Source organism: Elephas maximus, chromosome 18 (genome assembly GCF_024166365.1).
Source record: "Elephas maximus indicus isolate mEleMax1 chromosome 18, mEleMax1 primary haplotype, whole genome shotgun sequence".
Taxonomy (NCBI): Eukaryota; Metazoa; Chordata; class Mammalia; order Proboscidea; family Elephantidae; genus Elephas; species Elephas maximus.
In genome coordinates, this window is record NC_064836.1 from 21,883,731 (window position 1) to 21,907,010 (window position 23,280).

The 23,280-nt window shown below is 39.3% G+C and overlaps 1 protein-coding gene across 9 annotated transcripts in view; it reads left to right on the forward strand.

Moving 5' to 3' along the window:
• Window positions 1–23,280, forward strand: part of HHAT (hedgehog acyltransferase) — a 658,603-nt gene that overhangs the window by 139,884 nt on the left and 495,439 nt on the right. The window lies entirely within an intron of this gene.

A 23,280-nucleotide genomic window follows, 5' to 3' on the forward strand; every position in this document is an offset into this window, starting at 1 on the left:
ATTTTTTTTACTGTACTTTAGATGAAGGTTTACAGAACTAGCCTCTCATTAAACAAATAGTAACTTATACTTAATATACATATTGTTTTGTGACATTGGTTGCTAACCCCATGACATGTCAACATTCTTCCTTCTCAGCCTTGGGTTCCCAAATACTGTCCCCTCCTGCCTTCTCATCCTTGCCCCTGGGCTGTGTGTCCCTTTAGTCTCTTTTTGTTTTATGGGCCTGTCTAATCTTTGGCTGAAGGGTGAACCTCAGGAGTGACTTCATTACTGAGCTAAAAGGGTGTCGGGGGGCCATACTCTCAGGGTTTCCCCTGTCTCTGTCAGGCCAGTAAGTCTGGTCTTTTTTTTTTTTTTTTTTTTGAGTTAGAATTTTGTTCTGCGTTTTTCTCCAGCTCTGTGATCCCTCTATTGTGGTCCCTGTTAGAGCAGTTGGTGGTGTTAGCTGGGTACCATTTAGTTGTACTGGACTGTCTGGTGGGGACTGTGGTAGTTGTGGCCCATTTGTCCTTTGGACTAATCTTTCCTTTGTGTCTTTGGCTTTCTTCATTCTCCCTTGCTCCAGACAGGGTGAGACCAGTGGACTATCTTAGATGGCCACTCACAAGCTTTTAAGACCCCAGATGCTGCTCACCAAAGTAGAATGTAGAACATTTTCTTTATAAACTGTGTTATGCCAACTGAGCTAGATGTTCCCCGAGACCGTAGTCCCCACAGCTCTTAGCTTGGTAATGTGGTCCCTCAGGGAGTTTGGATGTGTCTGTGGAGCTTCCATGGCCTTGCCTTGGACAAGTTGTACTGGCTTCTCCAGTATTGTGTACTGTCTTACCCTTCACCAAAATTATCATTTATCTATTGTCTACTTAGTGTTCATCACTCCCCCTCCCTCCCCTCCCTTGTAACCATCAAAGATTGCGTCTTTGTGTGTGTAAATCTTTTCATGAGCTTTTATAATAGTGGTCTTATATATTATTTGTTCTTTTATGGTTGACTTATTTCACTCAGCATACTGCCTTCCAGACTCATCCAGGCTGTGAGATGCTTTGCAGGTTCATCATTGTTCTTTTTTGTTGCATAGTGTTCCTTTGTGTGTATGTACCATAGTTTGTTTATACATTCATCTGTTGATGGACACCTAGGTTGTTTCCATCTTTTTGCTATTGTTAACAATGCTACAGTGAACATAAGTGTGCATATGTCTATTCGTGTGACAGCTCTTATTCCTCTAGGAAATATTGCTAGGAGTGGGATTGCTGGATCATATGGTATTTCTATTTCTAGTTTTTTAAGGAAGTGCCATATCGTTTTGCAAAATGGTTGTACCATTGTGCATTCCCACCAGCCACGCATAAGACTTCCGATTTCCCTGCAGCTTCTCCAACATCTGTTATTTTGTGCTTTTTTAATTTGTGCCAGTAATATTGGGGTGAGATGTATCTCATTGTGGTTTTGATTTGCATTTCTCTAATGGCTAGTGATCTGGAGCATTTCCTCATGCATCTGTTAGCTGCTTTAATGTCTTCTTTGTTGAAGTGCCTGTTCATATCCTTTGCCCATTTTTTAATTGGATTGTCTTTTTGTTGTAGAGGTGTTCGGCTTTCTTGTAGATTTTAGAGATTAGAACTTTGTCAGATTTGTCATAGCCAAAAATATTTTCCCAGTCTGTAGGTTCTCTTTTTACTCTTTTGGTGAAGTCTTTTGATGAGCATAAGTGTTTAATTTTTAGAAGATCCTAGCTTATCTTCTGGTGTTTGTGTATTGTTAGTTATGGTTTGTATCCTTTTAATGCCATGTATTAGGGCCTCTTGTGTTGACCCTGTTTTTCCTTCTATTATCTTTATAGTTTTTGGTTTTATATTTTGGTCTTTGATCCATTTGAATTAGTTTTTGTGTACAGTGTGAGGTATGAGTCCTGTTTCATTTTTTTTGCAGATGAACATCCGGTTTTGCCAGCACCGTTAGTTAAAAAGACTGTCTTTTCCCCATTTGATGGACTTTGGGCCTTTGTCGAAGATCAGGTGACCATAGGTGGATGGATTTACATCGGGGTTCTCAATTGTGTTCCATTTGTCAATGTGTCTGTCTTTCTACCAGTACCAGGCTGTTTTGACTACTGTAGCTGTATAGTAGGTTCTGAGGTCAGGTAGTACGAGGCCTCCTAGGGATGGAAGTCTTATTTCTTTAGCAGGGCATAAAGGCATGTTGGTCTCCAGTACAAAATTTGTCTGTGGAGAAACCATGTTGTCAGTTGTCATCAAGTCTGCTCCAACTGCTGGCAACCCTACATACAACAGAACAAAACACCACCCCATCCTGCATCAGCTTCCTGATCCTTGATATGCTTGAAAATAACCATCGTTCTTTATTTCTCTGATGAAAACAGCAGGGAACTTTCATCTTTCTGAGCTAAATTGCCTCACTTACTTGTTTCCTCTCGGGAACTCCCACAGTGAGTGGCTGAACTCAAGGTCTGACCTCCAGCTGTAGCTCAGAATGTGTGATCTTCCAGGCCAATAAGCTACTCCCTAAGGAGGGCAAAGTACAAGCCTGACTCCTTATCTGTTTGGCGTTTTATAGATTTTTTTTTTTTTTTAAATCTTGATTGTCCTTGATATCACTTGCTAAATCAAAATGTTTTCAAGAAAGAAGCCTTTAGAACTGAAAAAACACTGAGCTGTTTTAAGGCAGTCTCTTCTTCCCAAACAAAGCTTTTCGTAGTAAGGGGTAACTATTCTAAGTTTTAATGATACAATTAGACAAACAATAAAATTAAATGATGGTTTGTACTAAATAAGATCCCAGTTGTACAACATCCACGTTAGGAATTGTTTCAGTCTGGATGTGTTTAACTATAAGTAATGATAAACCTAACTGAAAATGGGGCTTAAACAGTAAGGCAAAGTTATTATCTCACATAACAATTACTTCTAAGGTCAGAGCTGTTAGCCTCTGACTCATGGCAACCCCATGCACAGTGGAATGAAATGTTGTCCAGTTCTGTGCCATCCCCACGATTGCTTGTGGATAGTCCTGTTGTGATCCATAGGTTTTCTTTCCACTGGCTGATTGATTTAATAAAGCTTAATCAGTTTTGGCAAAGTCACTTCATACATGATACCGTGTACTTTGCTTTGCATCTATGAGGTGGATACAGTGCCCAGTTTTCTCCACTGTTCACATTGCTAATTACCAGTTGCCATCTAGTTGATTCCCACTCACGGGGACCCCATATGTGTGTCAGAGTAGAATCGTGCTCCGTATGTTTTCAATGGATGATTTTTCAGAAGTTGATCACCAGGCCTCTGGGTGGACTCAAATTGCCAACTTTTTGGATAGCAGGCGAGCGCATTAACCATTTGCACCACCCAGGGACTCCATTACTAAGTTAAATCACTGATACACAACAGCGACTGTCAGATCGCTCCCTTGAAAAAGTACATTTATCCCTTTGCATTCACCAGGTAATGTGTGGGGTGTGAATTCAGCATATATGAATATCCTGTTCTCTAATAACCTTAAAAACCTTTTAATGTCCTTTGATGAACTTGCCTGAATCAGTTCTTTCAGTGGAAGTTGGAAGTGGTGATTTTCTCAGCCTATTGTTATTTCTGTGTGTTGTAGCCTGCATTCTTCTGTAAAGAAAAGCTTTTGGTCATAAACTGGGGACGAACTATAGTTCCTTCTAAAAAGGCAGGGCAAATGATTAATAGTTTCTTTTTAAATATAATTTTTCCAATTAAGGAGTTAATGAAATACTCCCTCCACTGGTGGTATCAAATGAGTTTTCATTGTTTATTTACTTGTTATTATTATTTTTAAATTTTATTGTGCTTTAGGTGAGAGTATACAGCGCAAAATACTTTCTCATTCAAAAATTTGTACACAAATAGTTCTGTGACATTGTCTGCAATCCCTGCAATGTGTCAGCACTCTCCCCCTTTCCACTTCAGATTCTCTGTGTCCATTCGTCCAGTTTTCCTATCCCTACCAGCCTTCTTGTCTTTGCTTTTGGGCAGGTGTTGCCCATTTGGTCTCGTACACTTGATTGAACTAAGAAGCCTGTTCCTCACGTGTGTTATTATTTTGTTTTATAGACCTGTCTAATCTTTGGCCGAAAGGTGGACTTTGGGAGTGGCTTCAATTCTGAGTTAGTTGGGTGTCCTGGGGGCATAATCTTGGGGATTCCTGCAGCCTCTGTCAGACCAGTAAGTCTGATAAATTTTTGTGAATTTGAATTTTGTTCTACATTTTCCTCCCTCTGTTTCTGGGACCCTCTGTTGTTATCCCTGTTGGAATAGTTGGTGGTGGTAGCCAGGCAACATCTAGTTCTTCTGGGCTCGGGGTGGAGGCTGTGGTTCATGTGGTCCTTTAGTCCTTTGGACAAGTATTTTCTTTGTGTCTTTATTTTTCTTCATTCTTCTTTGCTCCAGATGGGATGGGACCAATAGATGTGCCTTCGATGGCTGTTTGTAAGCTTTTGAGACCCCAGAAGCCCCTCACCAAAGTAGGATGTAGAACATTTTCTTAATGGACTATGTTATGCCAATTGACCTAGATGTTCCTCGAGACCATGGTCCCCAGGCCTCAGCCCCAGTAACTGGATACCTCAAGGTGTTTCAATGTGTTTAAGAAGCTACTATGACTTTGCCTTGATCAGGTTGTGCTGACTTCCCCTATATTGTGGGTTGTCTTCCTTTCTCCAAAGCTAACACTTGTCTACTATCTAGTAAGTGATTTCCCTTCCCCAGCCATTCCCTCTCTCCTAACCATCGAAGATTGTTTTTTTCTGTGTGTCATCCTTTTCTTGGGTTTTTATAACTGGTCTCATACAATATTTGTCCTTTTGTGATTGACTTATTTCACTCAGCATAATGCCCTCCAGATTCATCCATACTGTGAGATGTTTCATGGATTCATCATTGTTCTTCTGTTCTCTCTTTCTTTTTTTTTTTTTTAGTTGTGATTTAGGTGAAAGTTTACAGAGCAAACTAGTTTCTCATTGAACAATTAATACACAAATTGTTTTGTGACATTGGTTGCCAATCCCATGATGTGTCAACAACACTTACCCCTTCTTGTCCTAGAGTTCCCCATTTCCATTCATCCACTTTTCCTGTCCCTTTCTGCCTTTTGTCTTTGCTTGTGGTTTGATGTGCCCAATGAGTCTCGTATACATGGCTGAACTACGTGTGTTACTATTTGTTATACAGGCCTGTCTAATCTTTGGCTGAAGGGTGAACTTCAGGAGTGACTTCAGTACTGAGTTAAAGGGTGTTCAGGGGCTGTACTCTCAGAATTTCTCCAGAATTCTGTCAGAGCAGTAAGCCTGGTCCTTTTTTTATGAGTTTGAATTTTTTCTGTATTTTTCTCCCACTCTGTCCGGGACCCTCTATTTTGATTCTTGCAAGAGTAGTCGGTGGTGGTAGACAGGCACCATCTAGTTGTTCTGGACTCAGTCTTGTGGAGGCTGTGGTAGTTTCATTTTCCATTGCTCCAGATGGGATGGGACCAGTAGAAGCATCTTAGGTAGCCACTCAAAAGCTTTTAAGACCCCAGATGCTACTCACCAAAGTAGGATGTAGAACATTTTCTTTACAAACTATGTCATGCCAATTGAGCTAATGTCTCCCAAGGCCATGGCCCCCAACCCTGAGCCCAGTAACTCAGTCCTTTAGGGAGTTTGGATGTGTCTATGAAGCTTCTATGACTTTGCCTTGATCAAGTTGTGCTCACTTCTCCAATATTGTGTACTGTCTTCACCTTCCCCAAAGTTTCCACTTATCTATTGTCTAGTTAGTGTTTTTCCCTCCCCACCCCTCTCCTCCTTTGTAACCACCAAAGATTGTTTCTTTCTGTGTGTAGACCTTTTCATGAGTTTTTATAATAGTGGTCTCATACAGTATTTGTCCTTTTGTGATTGACTTATTTCACTCAGAATTATGCCCTCCAGATTCATCCATGTTGTGAGATGTTTCACAAATTCATCGTTATTCTTTATTGTTGCAGAGTATTCTATTGTGTGTATGTACCATAGTTTGTTTATCCATTCATGTCTTGATAGGCACTTAGGTAGTTTCCATCATTTTGCTATTGTGAATAATGCTGTAATGAACTTGGATGTGCATATGTCTATTCATGTGGCAGCTCTTATTTCTCTAGGGTATATCTCTAGGAGTGGGATTACTGGATCATATGGTATTTATATTTCTAGCTTTTTAAGGAGGCTCCATATCGTTTTTCATAGTGATTATACCATTTTACATTCCGACCAGCAATGCAAAAGAGTTCCAATCTCCCCACAGCCTCTCCAACATTTGTTATTTTCTGTTTTTTTGATTTGTTCTAGTAATGTTGGGATGAGATGGTATCTCATTGTAGTTTTGATTTGCATTTCTCTAATGGCTAATGATTGCGAGCATTTCCTCAGGTGTCTGTTAGCCAGCTAAATGCCTTCTTTGTTGAAGAGTCCGTTTATATCCCTTGCCCATTTTTTAATTGGATTGTCTTTTTGTTGTAGAGGTATTGGATTTTCCTATAGATTTTAGAGATTAGACCTTCGTTGGATAAGTCATACCCAAAATTTATTTCTCTGTGTGTCGGTTCTCTTTTTACTCTTTTGATGGAGTCTATTGATGAGCATAAGTGTTTAATTTTTAGAAGATTCCAGTTGTCTAGCTTATCTTCTGGTGTTTGTGTATTGTTAGTTGTGGTTCGTATCCCATTTATGCTTTATATTAGGGCCCCTAGCATTGACCCTATTTTTTCTCCTATGATCTTTATAGCTTTTGGCTTTATATTTCAGTCTTTGATCCATTTGAATGAGTTTTTGTGTATGGTGTGAGGTATGGGCCCTGTTTCATTTTTTTACAGATAGACATCGGTTTTTGCCAGCACCATTTGTTAAAAAGACTGCTTTTTCCCCGTTTAATGAACTTTGGACATTTCCCAAAGATCAGGTGACTGTAGGTAGATGGATTTACATCTGGGTTTTCAATTCTGTTCCATTGGTCAAATTGTGTCTGTTGTTGTACCAGTACCAGGCTGTTTTGGCTACCGTAGCTGTATAGCAGGTTCTGAAATCAGATAGTGCCAGGCCTCCCACTTAGTTCCTTTTCTTTATTAATGCTTTACTTATCTGAGGCCTCTTTTCTTTCCATGTAAAGTTAATGACTAGTTTTTCCCATCTCTTTAAAGAATGCTGTTGCTTTTGGATCCGGATTGCTTTGTGTTTGTAGATTGCTTTGGGTTAAATTGACATTTTCACAATGTTGAGTCTACCTATTCATGAGCATGCTGTGTTTTTTCCATTTATGTCTCTTTTTGGTTTCTTGCAGTACTGTTCTGTAGTTTTCTGTGTGTAGGTCTTTTGCATCCCTGGTTAGGCTTATTCCTTCATGTTTTATTTTATTTTCTGATTTCCTTTTCGAGGTTCTTTTTATGAGTGTATAAGAATTCACCTGATTTTTGTATGTTGATCTTGTCTCCTGCTAGTATGGTGAATCTTTCTCTATTAGTTTCAGTAGTTTTCTTTTGGAGTCTTTAGGGTTCTCTATGTATAATGTCGTATCATCTGTGAATAGGCATAGTTTTACTTCTTCCTTACCAATTTGGATACCCTTTATTTCTTTTTCTTGCCTTATTGCTCTAGGTAGGTCTACTTCAAGCACAGTGTTAAATAGGGGCGGTGGTAAAGGGCATCCTTGTCTTGTTTTCATTCTCAGGGGGAATGTTTTCAGCCTCTCACCATTGAGAATGATGTTGGCTGTTGGTTTTGTATAAACCAAAAAACAAATGAAACCCACTGCTGTTGAGTTGATTCCGTCTCATAGTGAGTATATAAGACAGTATAACTGCCTTACAGGGTTTCCAAGGAGCAGCTGATAGATTCGAACTGCTACCCTTTCGGTTAGCAGCTGAATGCTTAACCGCTATGCCACCATGCCTACTGGTTTTGTATGAAAAACAAACAAACAAAAAAAACACTGGTGTTGTATAGATGCTCTTTATTATGTAGAGGAATTTCCCTTTTATTTCTATTTTATGGAGAGTTTTTATCAGGAATGGCTATTGGACTTTACCAAATGCCTTTTCTGCATCGATTGAGATGATCGTGTGGTTCTTTTGTTTTATTTATGTGGCAGATTACGTCGATTGATTTTCTAATGTTGAACCATCCTTGCATACCTGGTATGAGTCCCACTTGGTCATGGTGTATTTTTTTTTTTTTTTGATATGCTGTTGAATTCTATTGGCTAGAATTTTGTCGAGAATTTTTGCATCTATATTCATGAGAGATATTGGTTGGTAATTTCCTTTTTTTGTGGTGTCTTTGCCTGGTTTTGGTATCAGGGTTATGCTGGCTTCACAGAATGAATTTGGAAGTATCCCTTCCTTTTCGGTTGTTCTGAAATATTTTGAGTAGTACTGGTATGAGGTTTTCTATGAATGTTTGATGGAATTCTCCAGTGAAGCCATCGGGGCCAGGGCTTTTTTTTTTCCATAGTTGTTGGAAGTTGTTTTTTTTTTTTCACTTTTTAATCTCTTGTTATGGGTCGGTTCAGAGTTACTATCTCAGTTTGTGTTAGTTTAGGTAGGTAGTGTGTTCTAGAAATTTGTCCATTTTATCTAGATTTTCAAATTTGTGTACAGTTTTTCATAGTACTCTGTTATGATCCTTTTTATTTCAGTTGGGACTGTTGTAACGTCCCCCATTTCATTTCTTATTTGAGTTATTTGCTTCCTCTTGTTTTTCTTTTGTCATTTTGGGCAGTGGTTTGTCCATTTTGTTGATTCTTTCAAAGAACCAGCTATTGGTTTTGTTGATTCTTTCTATTGTTTTTCTATTATCTATTTGATTTATTTCTGCCCTGATCTTTATTATTTCCTTTTTCTGGTGGCCATGTGCTTTTTTTGCTGTTCTCTTTCTGTTTGTTTGATTTGTAAAGCTAGTGTTTTGATTTTATCATATTCTTTTTTGACTTTCCAACCAGAGGACTCCCTTTAGTATTTCTTATAATTTTGGTTTGGTTTTCGCAAATTTCCTAAACTTCTGTTTGTCTGGAGATGTCCTATTTTTGCCATCATGTTTGAGAGATGGTTTTGCTGGATATATAATTCTTGGTTGGCAATTTTTTCCTTCAAGGCTTTACATAAGTCATCCCGTTGCTTTCTTGCCTGCTTGGTTTCTGCTGAGTAGCCCAAGCTTAGTCTTACTGACTCTCCTTTGTAGGTGACTTTTTGTTTATCCCTGGCTGCTCTTAAAATTCTCTTTATCTTTGGTTTTGGCAAGTTTGATATCAATATCTTTTGGTGACTTCCTTTTGGAATCTACCTTGTGTGGGGTTCGATGAGCATCTTGGATAGATATCTTCTCATCTTTCACAATATCAGGGAAGTTTTCTGCCAACAAATATGCAACGATTCTTTCTGTAGTTTCTATTATCCTTCCCATTCTGGTACTCCAGTCATTCGTAGGTTATTCCTCTTGATAGATTCCGACATAACTCTTAGGGTTTCTTCATTTTTTTAAATTCTTTTATCTGATTTTTCCTCTAATATGTTGATGTCAAGTGTTCTATCTTCAGTCTAATTCTGACTTCCATTGCCTCAATTCTGCCCTTATGACCTTCTATTGAATTATCTAACTCTGAATTTTTATTGTTAATCTTCTGAATTTCAGTTTGCTGTCTCTCTATGGATTCTTGCAGCCTGTTAAATTTGTCATTATGCTCTTGTCTAATCTGCATAAGTTCCTCTATTGCTTTGTCTCTGTGGCTGCTTGACATGTTCTGCATTTTGCCTGATCTCGTTCCTGATCTCTTGAAGAATGCTGTATATTAATCTTTTGTATTCTAGCTTTGGTAATTCCAGGAAGTTCTCTTCATCCAGAAGATTTCTCAGTTCTTTGTTGTGGGAGCTTGCTGAAGCCATTGTGGTCTGCCTCTTTATGTGATTTGCTGTTGACTCTTGTCTCCGAGCCATCAATAAGTGATTGTGTTCATTTATTGCGCTTTAAGTGAAAGTTTACAAATTAAGTGAGTCTCTCATACAAAAATTTATCCACACCTTGCTAGGTACTTGTAGCTACTCTCCCCTAATGAGACAGCGCACTCTTCTGCTCCACCCTGTATTCCCCATGCCCATTCAACTGTATTTATTTATTTTATGTTTGTTTACTGTGTCCTAGCTTCTTGTCTTGTTTTGTTTTGTTTTGATATGCCCAAATAGGCTGCTCGAGTGAGCTCATTTGATTATTGGCGCCTTTGAAGTTCTAATGTCCTCTCACCAGGTGGTTAGAGCTGTTACTAGGTATGTGAGCCCAGGAGTCCTTTCACTTTTCTCGTATGGATTCAGCTCAGGTGTCCAGATAGTCAGTCACCAAGTGTGTGGTGCAGTGTCTCACCTACAGTCCTAAATGAGCAGAGGCACATGTATCTGGGTGCAGTAGGGGGTCACGTGCTGAGCAAGGCAGGTGTCTGAAAACCACCCCTGAGTGTCTGTGAGGAAAGCATGTCCCTGTTCCCTAGAGCACATAGGTGGGTGGGTTTTGCATCTGGACTATGAGCACCCAATGCTGTTGGCTGTAAGGACTGGGAGGCAGCACTAATTCATTATTGGACCCCTGTCACAGATGGCTAGGTGTTGTGGGTAGAGACACCAGTTCTCAGGCCCCTGATCTGGGTATGTAAGGACCCTGCTTAATAGGCAGAGCAGTGTCAAATAACACGGACTTGCCTGTCTACCATGTAGCTGAAACAGATGAACTTAGACTTCAGGTATATACACTGTTGTACTGTGCTAATGAGGGCCTAAACTGTCAAAATATGTCTGTTTCAGGGGTGAAAGGCATTCAAAGTCCATGGACCCCTTGTGCCTGTGCCTAGACAAAGGAGCTGTTTTTGCCCTGAGTTCCCAGCTTAGGAGAGCCAGCAGATTATTTTTTCCCATTTGTTAATTTGTTCCCTCTCGGGGCATGTGCAGGATCCTTCTACCGGCCAAGGGGATGCAGCTGCTGGGACCCAGTGCAGAGTGGTATGGGAGCAGGTAAGTGGGTGAGAGGCTTTTCTGGAAGGGGAATTTTTGGATCATGGTAGGTTAAATGCAGGTACTTATTGTTTGCCGATTTTTCTGGAGGGTTGAGCAGACTCTCCGCTATTCAGCCTCCCCTGATGTAGAACATGCATCCCTCTGCTTGCCTCACCATGCTCACAGCAGCGGTGGAATCGGCCTACGGGGTGCCAGTTCCTGCTGGGTCAGGTCTGGCAACTTCTCACTGGTTCTGAACCATTTTTTCCTCCCCTTGCCACTTAGTCCGATTCTTCAACTTTGCCTTTGATGTTCAGGGCTCCTAGCTTGTCATATATAATCGATTCACTTGCTTTTTTTTGGTTTTTGTTAAAAGAGGGATCACAGAAAGTGTCTGACTACTCTACCATCTTGGCCCCGTCTCTTCTATTCTTTTTTGATACATGCGTCTATGATATAAATTGACCTCTGAGCACTACCTTTGCTGTGTCTCAAAGGTTTTGGTGTGTGTTTTCATTCTCATTTATCCTAGCAATTTTTAATTCTGTCTTTGATTTCTTCTGTTACCTAGTGGTTTTTCAGTGAGGTGTTATTCAGTTTTCATACTCTTCCTGTTGTTAATTTCTACATTGATAGCACTGTGATCGGAGAAGATGCTTTGTATTATTTTGGGATGTTTTGGATTTTGTTGAAGGTGGCCTATTCTGGTGAATGTTCCATGTGCGTTGTTGAAGAATGTCTAGTTCACTGCTCTTGGGTGGAGTGTTCTATATAAGTCTATGAAGTCAAGTTGGCTGATTGTGGCCTTTAGATCTTCCGTATCATTCTTGAGTCTCTTTCTAGATGTTCTGTCCTTCACCGAGTGTGGTGTGTTGAAATCTCTTACTGTTAATCATGGAACTGTCAATCTGTGTTATCAGTGCTGTTAGAGTTTGTTTTATGTATTTTGGAGCCTTGTCATTGGGTGCATAGATATTTATTATGGTTATGCCCTCACAGTGGATTGTCCCTTTAATCATTATATAATGTCCTTAGTTGTCCTTTATAGTGGATTTTGCCTTAAAGCCTATTTTATCTGAGATTAGTAATGCCTCTTCTGCTCTTTTGTGGTTGCTGTTTGGTTAATATATTTTTTCCATCCTTTGATTTTTAATATATTTAAGTCTTTGTATCTAAGGTGTGTATCTTGTAGACAGCATACTTACAGCTCATGTTTTTTTAGTCCATTCTGTCACTCTCTCTTTCTATGGGTGCATTTCAGCCATTTATGTTCCATATGATTATTGGTAGGTGTGAGTTTATTGCTGTCATTTTGTAGTGCTTTTTTTGTGGTGCTGACATTTTCTTTGCTCCTCTTACTGTCCTGTGCTGAGTTCCTTTTGTTTGTAGAATTTCTTCTTGTTTCTTTCATTATTGTAGATTTTGTGTTTACTTCTTTATTTTGATAAGTATATTTGTTAACTTTCTTTGTGGTTACCTTGAAACTTACCCCCATCTTTCTGTGTTTGAACCAGACTTTCATGACTTTATATCTCCTTGACTCCTCTCCATTTGCAAGTTCTATACATACACTGTTTATTCCCCCTTGTATTGTTCTGATACTATTGTCATTTACAGATTGACATCTTTGGTTCCCTGTTGTAAATGTTTTAGGTTTGTTTTATCCTTGAGAGTTCATTACCTAGAATGGTATCTGTTTGATGCCGTCCTGTGTCCTAGATTCAGGTTGTTGTCGATGTTGTTGCTTTTCTAACTGAAGGACTCCCTTTAGTTATTTTTGTAAGTTTGGTTTGATTTTTACATATTCCCTTAATTTCTGTTTATTTGAAATGTCCTAATTTTGCCATCATATTTGAGAGAGAGTTTTGCATGATATATTATTCTTGGTTGGCAGTTTTTTTCTTTGAAGGTTTTATGTATGTCATTCCATTGACTTCTTGCCTGCATGGTTTCTCCTGAGTAATCAGAGCTTAGTCTTATTGTTTTCCTTCTGTATGTAACTTTTCATTTTTCTTGAGCTCCTCACAGGATTCTTTCTTTGTTTTTGGTTTTAGCAAGTGTGATTATGCTATGTGTTAGTGACTTTTGCGGGGGTTCTGTCTTAGTCATCTAGTGCTGCCGTAACAGAAATACTACAAGTGGATGGCTTTAACAGAGAGAAGTTTATTCTCTCAAAGTCCAGTAGGCTGGAAGTCTGAATTCAGGGTGCCGGCTCCAGGGGAAGGCTTTCTCTCTCTGTTGGCTCTGGAGGAAGGTCCTTGTCATCAGTCTTCCCTTGGTCTGGGAACATCTCAGTGCAGGAAACTCAGGTCCAAAGGACATGCTCTGTTCCCGGTGCTGCTTTCTTGGTGAGTTCCCCATGTCTCTCTGCTTGCTTCTCTCTTTTATATCTCAAAAGAGATTGGCTTAAGCTGTTATCTAATCTTGTAGACCTTATCAATATAACTGCCACTAATCCATCTTATTACATCATACTGATAGGATTTACAACACATAGGGAAAGCACATGAGAAGATAAAATGGTAGACAATCATAACCCAGTGCCATCGAGTCGATTCCAACTCATAGCGACCCTATAAGACAGAGTAGAAAATCATACAATCATACAAGGGAGTCACGACCTAGCCAAGTGGGCAGATATTTTAGGGGACGCAATTCAATCCGTGACAGGCTGTACCCTAAATGGATTTTGTTGAGCTTCAATGATTCTCCCTTTGTTTTCCATTTTCTCCCCCTGTTCTGGAACTCTGACCATGCACAAATTTTTGCCCTTGATTGCATCCCTCATAGTTCTTAAGCTTTATTCATTTTTCTTCATTCTTTTCTCTGATTTTTTCTCAAAGTTGTATCCATAGATTTGTCTTCAATTTCATTGATCCTGTCTTCTCGTGTTTCAAATTTGCTCTTAAAACTTTCTATTGTGTTGTATATTTCTGAAATTTTGTTGTTTTAACTTTTGGATTTCTAATTGCTGTTTTTGTATGATTCCTACTTGTTTATTTATTTTGGTATTTTATTCTTGTATCATTTTCCCGAATTCTCCCATTGCTTTGTCTGTGTTTTTTTTTTTTTTTTGTCTTGTATTTTCCATGATTTTGTCTATTTTTTTCCTCAATTTTGTTTGCTTTTTCCTTGAGTCTTCCCTAATCTCTTGGAGAGCTGTGAATGTTAGGCTGTTGAAGTCTCTGTGAGGTAGTTCCTTTCCTTGCTTCTTGTTTAGGGTTGTTGCTGGCTGTGCTCCAAGATGACGAAGCTGTTCTACACTAGCTGGCAGGAGAGCTCCACTCCATAGCTCTCCTTGTTCTCTGTTCTTTGTCATTTGCTTCTTCCTTTTGGTGCTTGATCTAGTTCTTTATCCCCTCAGTTAATGCTTAGAGTTTGACGTTTGTATGTGTTTTACTTGTTTTTTTAGGTCTTTGCTGCAGAGGGACAGCATGGTGCTTCTGTCTGTAATGTCGTGTTGTCTCTGCCTCTCTCCCTCTCTTTTGCTAATGATAATATTTTATTATGTTTTGGTGAAGGTTGCATAACAGTTAAGTTCCCTTTCAACGATTTGTACACAAGTTGTTTGGTACATTCTTCACAGTTCATGAAGATTGTTATTTTCTGTTCCGGTTGTTCCCTTTGCAGTTTTTTTTTTTTTATTGTACTTTTTTCCTCTACTGTTCTCTGTAGTTTGCAGTAGCAAACTTTTCCCTTCTTATTGGGAAATGTACCTGTCCAGGGTACATTTAGCATATTCAGCAGATCACAACCAATTACCTGAAGCCAAAAAACACCTTCATCAAGTGGTCAGAAGAAATCCAGTTCTTCCTCTGGTTGTGTTTGCAAACAAACAGGTAAAAATCAGTGCAAATATAGATTATACTCAGCAGTTTTATTATTAATACAGAAAATAGAAATATATACTTTTAATAACTTGACATCCAGCAATATGCTGTATATTCAATTTATACTTATTAGTGGATGTGGGACATTGGAATATGGCTTATCATAAGCCATAATAAATACCTTATACCATAGTATAAGTGTGGTACCCCATCTCCATAATATTTTTTTCATTAAAAATTATGAACTCTTTGAAGCATATAGAAAATACTAAAAAAAAACACACACAAAAAAACAAAAAAAACATTGCCTTTGAGTCGATTCTGACTCATAGCTACCCTATAGGACAGACTAGAACTGCCCCACAGAGTTTCCAAGGAGTGCCTGGTGCATTCGAACTGCTGACCTTTTGGTTAGCAGCTGTAGCTCTTAACATCTACGCCACCAGGGTTTCCATAGAAAAATATAGAGAGTGATATAATCAATACCTGTGTACTCACTACCCATTTAGGTTAAATCTTAACATTTTGTCCTTTTGCTTCAGATCCCTCTTCCTTGCTTCCTTCCAATATTGAAATCTTAGGTGTTATTGAAACTCCATAGTACCCTTGCCTGATCTCATTCCCTTCCCTTTCATATTATTCTTTATCATCGTGTAGTATTCCATTGTGTGTATGTACCATAATTTGTTTATCCCTTCATCTGCTGATGAGCACTTAGGTTGTTCCCATCTTTTTTGCTATTGTGTATAGTGCTGTAATGAACATGAGTGTGCATATGTCTATTTGTGTGATGGCTCATATTTCTCTAGGATACATTCCTATGAGTGGGATTGCTAGACTGTATGGTATTTCTAGTTTTTTAAGGAGGCACCATGTCATTTTCCAAAGTTGTTGAATCATTTTATTTTCTCACCAACATTGCAGAAGAGTTAACATTTTTTTGATTAGTGCCAGTAATGTTGGGGTGAGATGGTATCTCATTGTAGTTTTGATTTGCATTTTTTTAATGGCTAACAATCATTAGCGTTTCCTCATGTGTCTGTTAGCCACCTGAATATCTCCTTTAGCAAATTGTCTGTTTATATCCTTTGGTCATTTTTTACTTGGATTATTTGTCTTTTTGTTGTTGAGATGTTGAAGTATTTTATAGATTTTATAGATTATTCCCTTGTTAGATATGTTGTAGCCAAAAAAATTTCCCAATCTCTAGGTTCTCTTTTTACTCTTTTGGTGAAGTCTTTTGATGAGCATAAATGTTTAATTTTTAGGAGCTCTCTGTTATCTCGCTTTTTTTCTCATGTTTGTGCATTGTTAGTTACGGTTTTTATTCTATTCATGCTGTGTATTATGGCCCCTATTGTTGCTCCTGTTTTTTCTTTCATGATCTTTATTGTTTCCGGTTTTATATTTAAATCTGTGATCCATTTTGAGTTAGTTTTTGTGTATGGTGTGAGGTATGGGTCCTGTTACATTTATACAGGCGGACACTGTGTTATGCCTGCACTACCTATTAAAGAGACTGTGTTTTCCCCATTTAATGGACTTTGGCCCTTTGTCAGATCAGCTGACCATAGGTGGTTGGATTTATGTCTGTGTTTTCGAATATTTATTTATTTTTTTAGTTTTCTTACGGGCTCATGGATTTTATGTTTTACAGTTAAATATAGTAATTTTTTATTTTTGATGCTCACATTGTCCCAATATGTTCAGCCTGACTACTGTGTCCTCGTGACATGTCCCTGTTTGTCTCTGAGTGTTTCCTTGCTTTCTGGATCTAAGAGATATCCCAAGGCTCACTTTATACTTTCTTTGCCCCAGTATCAGAATCAGCCGAACCTCCAAAGGCGTGAGTCTTGTTCCTTTCATTGCTGGAATTACATTTAGAGATCAACATCTGGGTGCTAGGTATGCTTATTGCTACAGGGGTGTTTTTGCTTGGAAGAATTTTCAGTGCACAGTCCTAGGAAATACACTTTTATAAAACATGCGTTTACATTGATATTTTAATTCAAATTTAATATTCTTTTCTTAGCATCTTTGATTTTATATTTGTACCTCTTTATTGATGAAGATGTTAGTTTATAATTACACTAATATATTTGCTTATTTATTTTGTCCTACAGTATACATAAAAAAATTTTTTTTTTATACATAGTTTCAAAATTACTATACTGAACATTATGACTAGCAATAAAACCACTGAATGATGCTTAAGAAATTTTTCTGGGTTCCTGTTTGCTCGAAGAATCTGTGTCTACTGAGATGTATAGTGAGTGTACCATGCTCAAAAGCCATTTGAAATAATTATTTTCAGTATGTGGTCATGTTACCAATTTGATTCATTGTTTTAGTTAATCTTCCAATTTTGAATTTGCTTTTGGTTTTGGACTTATCAATTATTATATTTTCTATTTCCGTGAGTTCTCTTTGGTAGTTTTTTGTATCTGTGTGGTCTTCCTTGATAGTTTCTTTTTCCTCTGCATATTTTCAAACTTGTTTTAAACATGTTAAACTTATTTATTTACATTCTGTAGCCAGTAATTATACATCTGCCGCCTTCGTTAGTCTGATTCTGTGTTGTACTTCTGCTGGTTCTCATTCACGTTTTTGATAGTGAGTTCATGTTAATTGAAGTTTTATTCTTGAAAATCCTTTGGCGTCTGTGTTTGTAATATATTTATCCAGAAATGATTTGACTGTTGTTTTGGGAGAGAATAAGTCAGAGTTGTAGAATGAATCAGAAGCAAGAAAATAGAGGTAGTAGCTAATGTGCTACTTTAATTGTGTTACATGGCAATGCCTGGTGTGTACTGTCTCCTTGGCAGGGGATCTCAGATGGCCTTGCTGTGACACAGCCCGTGAGTCCTGCCCGCTTCTCTATTCCCTTGGGCAGACCTGCCAGCCCTATGCCACGCCTCAGGGTTCCCCTCCTTTCAGGCAGCTGTGGGAGTAGGTGCAGCTTGACAAGCGTCCTCTTTTCTTCTTGTACATGGTCCTTCCCTAGCACTAGGGTTTTGGGGCTAACCCTTCTTGGGATATTAACAGTATAAAAAATAATAAGCAGGAAAAGTTATTAAGCTTGCAAAGCCCCTAATCTGTAGCTCCTGGTTTCCTGCTGAAATAGTAAAGAGATAACTTTTGTCCCTTTATTCTGTTACTTTTATTCTCTCAACAGCAAGGCTTTCCCTTCTTCTGGGATGGCCTTTTTCCCCATCCTAAAATTGCAGTTGAGTGTGAGGCAGCACAGACAGAATAAAAAATACTGTGGTGGCACAGTGGTTAAAGTGCTTGGCTGCTAACCAAAAGTTCAGCAGTTCAAACTCACCAGCTGCTCTGTGGGAGAAAGATGTGGCAGTCTGCTCCCATAAAGATGACAGCCTTGGAAACCCAATGAGGCAGTTCTGCTCTGTCCTATAGGATTGCTGTGAGTTGGAATTGTTTGATGGCAGTGGGTTTGGTTTTTGGGTTCATTTGTGTCAAAAGCAAGAAGATATACAACTGGGCTTTCATCTCCAAGAATCCTAGGACTGGGTGGCTTTGCCCTGCCCAGAAGTGCCTAGAAATGACTTCCTCTGGGTACGCATCCAATAGACTAAAAATTGCTTGAGAGAAGAAACTATGGCGTTGTCTTTGGTATCTCTCTTCTTCAAGCTCACTACACAACAGTGCACTGTGGAGATGCTTAATGAATACTTCATGTGTAAGTTAAGGTGAAGAAACTAACTTTTGTTGGAACTTGGTGTAGCGAATGACATTAGGCTGGTGCTAATGTGAGTGGCTAGACATTCCAGCAAGTGATTGATCCCAGATTTTGCATATGGTGCTAAAGGGACATCATACACCTTACATTATTATTCCAAAAAGTGATCCCTGCACAGTTAACAGGAGTGGGAATGCAAGTAAAGGATGTTTCCCTTGGGGTTCATTTGATGTGGTTAGTGAAACAAGGAGGATATTCACAAACTGTGGAAGGTGTTAAGTCCTCCCCCAGTGGAGATTGGAAAAGCAGGTGTAGCTAGCTGGCTTGTCTGTCAGTGCTCAAGTGCTACTGGCTGTAATTAGGAGGACATTAGGAACTCCATGGTAACGGTGCTACATTTGTTTTCTTTCATTCCCTTTAATACTCTCCTGGAGATGTCAAAATAAAATTTCCTCCTGTTTATTTTTATCTCTTCTTAGGGAGTTTTTTTTTTTTTTGTTACCTTTCATTTTAATTGCTAGTGCAGCTTAGAGCTGCTATAAGCAGCTTCTCAGGGGAGACCAGCTGTGGGAAGATTTGCTGCATGGGCCCCAAGTGGGCAGGATTGTGTTGGGACAGGAGTGTTAGGGACTGTGGGTGCTGCCCATGCCAGAGTCATGCCAGCTCTAGAGGCTTACCTTTACCTCCTCTGGAGTCTTCCAGCCCCTCCATTAGAAATCTTGCTGGAAGGGTATGTGCTGTTCTGGGGAATCTTCAAGTGTGTTTGGCAAAAGCAATCAGAAGGATAAAAACTAGTGGGGAAAGTGGTAGTAATTGTAGCTTGCCTGAAGGCCAAAAGGAGGCTGTATTCTGTTAACTATGTAGGAGTTTGCAGGAAGAGGATGCTGAGTAGCTCCTCTCAATATCTGTTAAATTCTAATAAAATTTAAATTAAAACAAAGACTTTATTAGATACAGTCCTCAAGGAGGACACCACAGAGTGAACACCTTCAAGAAGATACACAACTATCCCTCCCACAGCTGAAAACATACACATCTCTTTCCTCAAAGAGTAACAACTCATCAGTTACTGTATCCAACTCCAAGTTTAGGCTCTCTGAAGGGTTCCCATGCCTCTGAGAGTTCTGTTACAATGTTAATATCCTGTAACCATGGGCTTAACCATAGAGTTAAATCAGTTGCCATCAAGTTGATTCTGACTCATGTTGACCCCATGTATGTCAGAGTAGGACTGTGTTCCATAGGGTTTTCAATGGCTGATTTTTGGAAAGTAGATCACCAGGCCTTTCTTCTGAGGTGTCTCTGGGGGGACCTGAACTGCCAACCTTTTGGTTAGTGGCTGAACATGTTAACCGTTTGCACCACCCAGCTGTGGAGTTAGCCGTCACCAATACTTTATATTAAATGGTAGGGAAGAGGGATAAGAATAAAGAGAAATATTAGTTAAAATTTATTTGTAAATACATTGCCCAGCAAAAAAAAAAAAAAAAAGATATGAATAAATGTTTTAAGAGCTAGGTTCTATACTTGGTCAGAGGGCTTATGACTTTTTCCCTCTACTATCCCCCACGTGTCTGTCAGTTTATAGTACTGCGGAGGCTTGTGCATTGCTCTGATGCTGGAAGCTATGCCACTGGTATTCAAATATCAGCAGGGTCATCCATAGCAGACAGGTTTCAGCTGAGCTTCCAGACTAAGACAGACTAGGAAGAAGGACCGGTAATAAATGATGTTGGGGATCGCATAATTGAATTTTGTAAGACCAATGATTCTTCATTGCAAATACCCTTTTTGGTCAACATGAATGGCGACTATGCACATGGACTTCACCAGATAGAATACACAGGAATCTAATCGACTACATCTCTGTGGAAAGAGACAATGGAGAAGCTCAATATCATCACTCAGAACAAGGCCAGGGGCTGACTTGGATCAGACCATCAATTACTCATATGCAAGTTTAAGTTCAAACTGAAGAAAATTAGAACAAGTCCACGAGAGCCGAAGCATGACCTTGAGCATACTCCACCTGAATTTAGAGACCACCTTAAGAATAGATTTGATACACTGAATACTAATGACTAAAGACTAGATGAGTTGTGGAATGACATTAAGGACACCATACATGAAGAAAGCAAGAGGTCATTAAAAAGACAGGAGACAAAGAAAAGACCTAAACGGATGTCGGAAGAGATTCTGAAACTTGCTCTCGAATGTCGAGTAGCTAAAGCAAGAGGAAGAAATGATGAAGTAAACGAGCTGAACAGAAGATTTCAAAGGGTCTCAAGAAGACAAAGTAAAGTGTTATGATGACATGTGCAAAGAGCTGGAGATAGAAAACCAAAATGGAAGAACACGCTCAGCATTTCTCAAGCTGAAAGAACTGAAGAAAAAATTCAAGCCTTGAGTTGCAATCCTGAAGAATTCTATGGGGAATACATTAAATGACAGAGGAAGCATGAAAGAATATGGAAGGAATACACAGAGTCACCATAACAAAAAGGATTGGTCGATGTTCAGCCATTTCAATAGGTAACATATGATCAGGAACCGATGGTACTGAAGGAAGAAGTCCAAGCCACACTGAAGGCATTGGCGAAAAATAAGGCTCCAGGAATTGATGGAATACCAACTGATACGTTTCAACAAACTGATGCAGTGCTGGAAGTGCTCACTCGCTTATGCCAACTGACTGGAAGAGAGCCATATTTATGCCTATTCCCAAGAAAGGTGATCCAACTGAAGGTGGAAATTATAGAATATCATTAATATCACATGCACACGAAATTTTGCTGGAGACCGTTCAAAAGCGGCTGCAGCAGTACATCAACAAGGAACTGCAAGAAATTCAAGCTGGATTTAGAAGGACGTGGAAACAGGGATATCACTGATAATATCAGATGGATCTTGGCTGAAAGCAGAGAATACCAAAAGGATGTTTATCTGTGTTTTATTGACTATGCTAAGACATTCGACTGTGTGGATCATAATAAATTATGTATTACATTGCAAAGAGTGGGAGTTCCGGAACACTTAATTGTGCGCATGAGGAATCTGTACGTGGATCAAGAGGCAGTTGTTCAAACAGAACAAGGGGATACTAAGTGGTTTAAAGTCAGGAAAGGTGTGCATCAGGGTTGTATCCTTTCACTGTACCTATTCAGTCTGTACGCTGAGCAAATAATCCAAGAAGCTGGATTATGTGAAGAGGAACTGGGCATTAGGATTGAAGGAAGACTCATTAACAACCTGCATTATGCAGATGACACAACCTTGCTTGCTGAAAGTGAAGAGGACTTGATGCACTTACTGATGAAAATAAAAGACCATAGCCTTCAGTATGGATTATGCCTCAACATAAAGAAAACACAAATCCTCACAGCTGGACCAATAAGTAATATCATGATAAATGGAGAAAAGATTGAAGTTGTCAAGGATTTCATTTTACTTGGGTCCACAATCAATATCCGTTGAAGCAGCAGTCAGGAAATCAAAAGACACATTGCATTGGGCAAATCAGCTGCAAAAGACCTCTTTAAAAGTGTTAAAAACCAAAGATGTCACCTTGAGGACTAAGGTGAGGCTGACCCAAGCCATGGTGTTCTCAGTCGCCTCATATGCTTGTGAAAGCTGGACAATGAATAAGGAAGACTGAAGAATTGATGCCTTTGAATTGTGATGCTGGCAAAGAATATTGAATATAACATGGACTGCCAAAAGAACGAACAAATCTGTCTTGGAAGAAGTACAACCAGAATGCTCCTTGGAAGCAAGGATGGCAAGACTGGATCTCACATACTTTGGACATGTTGTCAGGAGGGATCAGTCTGTGGAGAAGGACATCATACTTGGTAAAGTAGAGGGTCAGCAAAAGAGAGGAAGACCTCAACAATAGGATTGACACAGTGACTGCAACAATGGGCTCAACATAGCAACAATTGTGAGGATGGTGCAGGACTGGGTAGTGTTTTGTTCTGTTGTGCATAGTGTCGCTGTTAGCTGGAATTACTTGATGGCACCTAACAACAACAACAACATCCATTCCATGTTCTCTTTGCCTTCAGTCGGTATCTTTGCCTTCAGAGATTCTTTACGCAGTGGCCTGACCCAAATCTCCACTGCTGAGCAGTCTGAGCCCTTGGTAGTCCTGTGGATATTTGGCTGCTGTGGTCTTCCATTAATTAACCAGTAGACATTGCAATACCAGGAGGTGCCCCCACAATATTCTACCTGTACTCCTCCCTGCCTCCACTACATAGGAGCAACTAAATTTCCCCTTGATAATAAGGATTAATTTTCCCACCCCCTCTTTACTTATTTGCCACGAGAAGCCCCAAATGGCTGGGTGATAGTCCTTTGTTTGATAGAATCATTGTTGTGTCCCTGGTAGAAACATTTCTTTGCTGGGTACTTAAGGCCTGTACAGAAGCAGACTACAGAGTTGGAGGAATGGGAACCAGATATTTTAGGAGTGGATTAATAGACATAATGGTGAGAGATGTCACTCCCACTTCCATTCCTTGAATACTGACCCTGAGTATTTAGGCAGTAAATAAGAGTACCATATGTACTTTGTGGTTCAGAGCACATTCTACATCCCATGGGACAGCACCTTAACATCACAGGCAAGGACAGCATCCCAATATCACAAGAGAATGTCTTTCATGTTGTGCCATACTAGAACTATTTATAGACTGTTCTGTAAGACTAGTCTGTTCTGGA